The following is a 7,121-nucleotide window of genomic DNA, read 5'->3' as shown; positions in this document are numbered from 1 at the left end:
TATTTTATGAAGATCTTTATCGGTCAAACCGCACAACACTATATGTTGTTCTCTTTGTCATCGGTATGTTACTTGCCCGAGATTTGATCGTCGGTATCCAAATACCTAGTTCAATCTCGTTATCGACGAGTCTCTTTACTCGTTCCGTAATACATCATCCTGTAACTAACTCATTATTTATCATGCTTGCAAGGCTTATAGTGATGTGTATTACCGAGAGGGCCCAGAGATACCTCTCCGACGATCGGAGTGACAAATCCTAATCATGATCTATGCCAACTCAACAAGTACTATCGGAAACACCTGTAGAACACCTTTATAATCACCTAGTTACGTTGTGACGTTTGGTAGCACACAAAGTGTTCCTCCGGTATCCGGGAGTTGCATAATCTCATAGTCATAAAAACATGTATAAGTCATGAATAAAGCAATAGCAGTAAACAAACGATCAAGTGCTAAGCTAAATGAATGGGTCAAGTCAATCACATCATTCTCTAATGATGTGATCTCATTGATCAAATAACAACTCATGTCTATGGTTAGGAAACTTAACCATCTTTGATGAATGAGCTAGTAAAGTAGAGGCATACTAGTGACACTATGTTTGTCTATGTATTCACACATGTATTATGTTTCCGGTTAATACAATTCTAGCATTAATAATAAACATTTATCATGAAATAAGGAAATAAATAATAACTTTATTATTGCCTCTAGAGCATATTTCCTTCAGTCTCCCACTTGCACTAGAGTCAATAATCTAGATTACACAGTAATGATTTTAACACCCATGGAGCCTTGGTGCTGATCATGTTTTGCTCGTGGAAGAGGCTTAGTCATCGGGTCTGCAACATTCAGATCCATATGTATCTTGCAAATCTTTATGTCTCCCACCTGGACTTGATCCCGGATGAAGTTGAAGCGTCTCTTGATGTGCTTGGTTCTCTTGTGAAATCTGGATTCCTTTGCCAAGGGAATTGCACCAGTATTGTCACAAAAGATTTTCATTGGACCCGATGCACTAGGTATGACACCTAGATCGGATATGAACTCCTTCATCCAGACTCCTTCATTCGCTGCTTCCGAAGCAGCAATGAACTCCGCTTCACATGTAGATCCCGCCATGACGCTCTGTTTAGAACTGCTCCAACTGACAGCTCCACCGTTTAATATAAACATGTATCCGGTTTGCGATTTAGAATCGTCCGGATCAGTGTCAAAGCTTGCATCAACGTAACTATTTACGATGATCTCTTTGTCACCTCCATAAACGAGAAACATATCCTTGGTCCTTTTCAGGTACTTCAGGATGTTCTTGACCGTTGTCCAGTGATCCACTCCTGAATTACTTTGGTACCTCCCTGCTAAGCTAATAGCAAGGCACACATCAGGTCTGGTACACAACATCGCATACATGATAGAGCCTATGGCTGAAACATACGGAACATTTTTCATTTTCTCTCTATCTTCTGCAGTGGTCGGACATTGAGTCTTACTCAACTTCACACCTTGTAACACAGGCAAGAACCCTTTCTTAGCTTGATCCATTTTGAACTTCTTCAAAACTTTATCAAGGTATGTGCTTTGTGAAAGTCCAATTAAGCGTCTTGATCTATCTCTATAGATCTTGATGCCCAGTATATAAGCAGCTTCACCGAGGTCTTTCATTGAAAAACTCTTATTCAAGTATCCTTTTATGCTATCCAAAAATTCTATATCATTTCCAATCAGCAATATGTCATCCACATATAATATTAGAAATGCTACAGAGCTCCCACTCACTTTCTTGTAAATACAGACTTCTCCAAACGTTTTTATAAAACCATATGCTTTGATCACACTATCGAAACATTTATTCCAACTCCGAGAGGCTTGCACCAGTCCATAAATGGATCGCTGGAGCTTGCACACTTTGTTAGCTCCCTTTGGATCAATAAAACCTTCAGGTTGCACCATATACAACTCTTCTTCCAGAAATCCATTCAGGAATGCAGTCTTTTGATACGTCTCCAACGTATCTATAATTTTTGATTGCTCCATGCTATATTATCTACTATTTTGGAAATTATTGGGCTTTATTATCCACTTTTATATTATTTTTGGGACTAACCTATTAACCGGAGGCCCAGCCCAGAATTGCTGTTTTTTTGCCTATTTTAGGGTTTCGAATAAAAGGAATATCAAACGGAGTCCAAACGGAATGAAACCTTCGAGAACGTGATTTTATCATCGAATACAACTCAGGAAACTTGGACCCTACGTCAAGCCACGTAACAAGAGGCCACGAGGTAGGGGGCGCGCCTACCCTCCAGGCGCGCCCTCCACCCTCATGGGCTCCCTGTTGCTCCACCAACGTATTTCTTCCTCCTATATATACCCACGTACCCCCAAACGATCAGATACAGAGCCAAAACCCTAATTCCACCGCCGCAACTTTCTGTATCCACGAGATCCCATTTTGGGGCCTGTTCCGGAGCTCCTCCGGAGGGGGCATCGATCACGGAGGGCTTCTACATCAACACCATAGCCTCTCCAATGAAGTGTGAGTAGTTTACTTCAGAACTACAGGTCCATAGTTAGTAGCTAGATGGCTTCTTCTCTCTTTTTGGATCCAATACAATGTTCTCCCCCTCTAGATGTAATCTTATTTTTGCGGTGTGTTTGTTGAGACCGATGAATTGTGAGTTTATGATCAAGTCTATCTATGAGCTTTGAATTTTTTTTAAATGGTTGCATGCATCACTTTGATGCAGAGGCCGAAGGCTATCCTTCTTTTCAAAAAAGAAAAAGAGAAAAACACTAGTTGCTTAATTAATTAATTTCCGCTATTATATGGCTGGCTCTATTTTTACCGTTCCATATGGATATTTATTTATACAAAACAAAAAAGATGGTGTTTGAGGATAGTTGTGAGTAGGAGATGAAACATATCATTTCCGAGATTTGCTTCTTGGACGAACGACACCAAGAAGGTTTGGTTGGAATTTGAAGAGGACACCAATGTCGACCTCATGTAAATTAAATAGGAGTAGATGCACGTATATAAACTGTAAGTAACATACATACATACCTACATACATACATACATACATACATACATAATATTTTGAGTTTGGGATGAATGAGATGGAAAAAAGTTGAATGTCATCGTATGATTGGAAAGAAAGGGGATTCCCAAAGAAGAAAGAAAATACAGTACATAGATATATAGACTTGAAAAGGAAAACATGCATGCACGCAGAATTAACCACGTTCGTTCGGATCGATCACAGCAGCAGGCCGGCCGGCCGAATATAATTAAGATGGATGCATGTTGACAGCCTATTCCGCCCGATCAAGCTTGCCTATCAACTCAGCCCCCGTCCAGGATGCTGCCAAACATGGCGGCCTCAAACAGATAGTTCACCTGCCAGGCATGGTGGCTTGCATGGGCGACGAGCCAAACCATTTCGTCGATGAGGCCCTTGGAGAAGAGCTGGACCATTTGCAGGCGCGAGGATTCAATGAGGTGTTTCTCATGCTGCTCGTCCACCTTGCCCATCCGGACATACTCCAGCGGACCGGTGACAATGGACGACCAAAGGGCGGCCAACAGGTGGTCTTGGTCTCCTTTTACTTTGAGGAAGCGCCGACGTGGTCGCAGGTTTCTTCCCCATTGCAGGCATACTCAGGGTCAAGGGGCCTGCTGAAGCCGGTGGTATGAAAGTCGGTGTCGAAGACCTCGTCGAAGTCGGCCTCGCGCTGGGGCTGCGCCGGGGACTTGCGGGCCTTGGGCCATCCTAGGAGGGTGCGGCGGAGGAACATGTGCCGGTCGTTGTGCAGATGCCAGGTGTACAAGGTGATGCACATCCGGGCCACAGGCTCGTGCCACCTCTGAGTGTACATCCGAGCTCCAGTGGCAGCGTAGGCGTCGTAGATGGCCCGCAGCGCCGTCTCGCTCACCACGCCTGAGGCGGCGATGTCGGCCATGTTGAGGAACGAGTTCATGACCTCGGAGTTTACCAGGTCGCTGCCCACATCGATGACATCGGTGCCGGGCGAGCTGAAGACGAGGTCGCTCGTGACGGCGCCAACATCGAAGCCCCGGGCTATGGCCTCAGCCCCCATGCCGAGGATGCTGCTCTCGCACAGGGACATGACCTGGGCGGTGTGGCGGTCCATCTGCCCCGACCGGTCCTTGAGGAGCCTCCCGTGCGCCGCCTCCAATGCGATCTTGGCTCGGATGTAGGATGCACCGATGGCGACGGCCTCGCGTCGCTGCCGGCCACCAGGCGTTCGTAGCGAGCGGGCGTCGGCGAGCCCGTCGCGCAGGAGGCGGTTGAAGGAGGGGAACACCTTGTGGTACCCGTGCTCGTAGTAAAATGCCATGTCCACCACGTAGTTGGAGAAGAGGGTGCGCACGTCGTAGGCGCCAATCAGCAGGTTCGCCATGCCGCTACCAGATAGGGCGTTGGTTGTTGTCATCGCCTCAGGCCAGTCGGCGGCGCCCAGCAAGGCGAGAACCTGCGGCGCGGCGTGGACCAGCCCGGCGCCCTTAGTGGGCAACACGTTGCCGATTGCGTGCTGCGTGCTTTTCCACAGCGCCAGCTCCGGTGACAATCGCAGTTGCACCACCCTGGGCCGCGCCGCGTCGCCTCCACCATCACTGCTAATGCTAGCAAACATCTCCGCCAGCATGTCTTCCGCCTCGCGAGACAGCCTTCTCAGATCTGCCATGGCCCCCGTCCCCTTGCCGACCAAGGCCCTCGCCGCCGAGTAGCCCGTGTACAAGGGGAAGACTCCATCTTGCTGCTTTGCCAGCCGGGCACCCCAGAAATATGAACGGATTGCAACTAGACCGCTGCCGTTGTCGCCAGGGACAGTGTCCTTCTCCCTCACCACCTCAATGTCGAGTCCGTAGAGAGAGCAGCCACCCCAGGTTGGGGTTGGTGTGGGTGGTACCTCCGCGTCGCCGCGACGAGTCCAAGCGAGACTCAACATTTTTATTTAGTACTGTATTAAAAAAATGCAGGTAATGGACTTCTCGTGGTGTTTGCCAGCCTTGTGTATTCCCCAGCAGCTTATATAGCCATATCAACGAAGGCTGGCTTCCTCTCAGAAATGGTTTTTGTACAAGCTTACGCCTGTGGTACTAGCTAGCTAGAGAGACATACGTTTTGATTGTTTTCTTCTTATTATATCACTTTCTCGCCATATGACTAGAAAGTAACACGATTCCGCAGGTATGAGAGGAAGTTGTTTGTGTCTACCTCGCCCTTGTGGGCGTGCCGGGCAGTGACGAGGGACGGCCAGACGGTGCCGAGCATATCGAGGACGACGGCCAGACATTCTTCCGGGTTTCCTTGTCGATCATCGTACTACTCAGGGTCCATGGTCCTGATGATGGGCAAAATGAGGGTCCTCTCCGTTCACGACTAGCTCTATTAGTAGAATGCCCTTATTTTTTATATTTCTATTGATTTATTTAACTAGCAATGAATTTTTGACTCATTCCAATAACATCGCGTCAACACTCTTGTCAACGGATTCTTTTTGAACGTCGACATAATACATCTTCATCTTTCTCTTACTCTCAAAAAACAAACATGTATAGGGAATACCTCGTTTCTGTTATCATGTGTAACAAATATATAAAGAACTACAATTATTTATATGCATCTCTTTCAGTTGGGCGGGAATACGATGAGTTTTTCAGTTTATCCATCTTAAAGCTTTGTCAATCGACATTTTCAAAGCATCCTCCAAAGCCATATGGTTTTTATCTCTAATATACAAAAGTGAATATGAAACACATATTTAATTAAAAAATAAGATCAGCCCATATTTGCAATATATATTCATTGATCAGCTGCACCCTTCGAGCAGGTGACCGTTTCAGTCAGAGTGACTGGCGCCGTGCATATTAATAGAGTGAGTCGCATCCCAGTTTTAATAAACTAGAGGCTCACCTGTAAATCACTTGTTTATAATTATTCTCCGGAAATGACTTGCTAGGGTAATGTCATATTCTTCGGTATATAAAAATGTAAATGACATTTATCTCAAAACAAATAGTCGTTTCCCATAGAAAAGCAAGCAGATGCTTCGGTTGCGATGGCCGCCGCTCACGCCCGATGTCGCAGCTTGTCCGGCTCACCTCACGTTTGCTTTCCCCGTTCCAGCAAATTCAAGCATCGATTCTAAAAAATAATTCTCACCGTTGAGCCATTGCAGAGCCCCGAGCTGCCGGTTGTAGCAATTTGTGATGTTGGGGCCAGTGACGCTGATTGTAGCAAAAATGTGACGGTCGTGCGATATAGCAAAACGCTAGGTTGGTTGTAGTCGGATGGGACATCGGTTGTAGCAATTTATAACACTGGTTGTCGTATGTAGCAAAAAATACGATGGCCGTGCGATGTGGCAAAATGTGACGCCGATTGTACCAAAAATGCGAGCGATGTAGCAAAAAACATATTACGTTACCAGAAACACATCTCTTCTTATTAACAGTTGTCACATAAGCAGACTTATATTGGGGTGTGCAATATTAATATCTAAGCTATTCCCACTATAAGTAGTCTAACAGAGGTCCAGTGGAACGCCCAAATCGGAATCCGATTCCAAGTGGTGACCACAAGTGTCAGTATCCAGGATCCGCAATTGCTGGAGCGAGGTCAAGTGGACATGCACACCAGAAACATGCGTCGCTCAAGCAGGCTATAGGTGGTCCAACTTAAACCTAGTGCCAGTGGGTGACATGGTTACATCATCTATAACTGTGTCACTGGAATACATCATCTACATGCGTCACAGTGTTGATGCATGCAAAAGTTTATCGACTACTCTCTCCTTCCACGAAAAAGGATACTTCTGCTTTTGAAGTAAGCCACTTTATATATACTTCTCCGATCCAAATTGATTGAATCAGATTTGTCTAGATACGTAGGTATATACTTTTGCTTTGTGACTAGACACATTGGTACCTGGACAAATCTGAGTTAATTAATTTGGGTCGGAGGGAGTATCAAACTTAGTATGTCACGAAACTACTTTTCAAAATGGATTTACTGGTACTAATTTGGAGTCATACATGTTTCTATATTTTCCAATAATATTGGTCAAAGATCTTTTTTTAATAAAAA

Source organism: Triticum dicoccoides, unplaced genomic scaffold, assembly GCF_002162155.2.
Source record: "Triticum dicoccoides isolate Atlit2015 ecotype Zavitan unplaced genomic scaffold, WEW_v2.0 scaffold116542, whole genome shotgun sequence".
Taxonomy (NCBI): Eukaryota; Viridiplantae; Streptophyta; class Magnoliopsida; order Poales; family Poaceae; genus Triticum; species Triticum dicoccoides.
The sequence above is the reverse complement of the archived record's forward strand: the minus strand, read 5'-3'. Positions refer to the sequence as shown.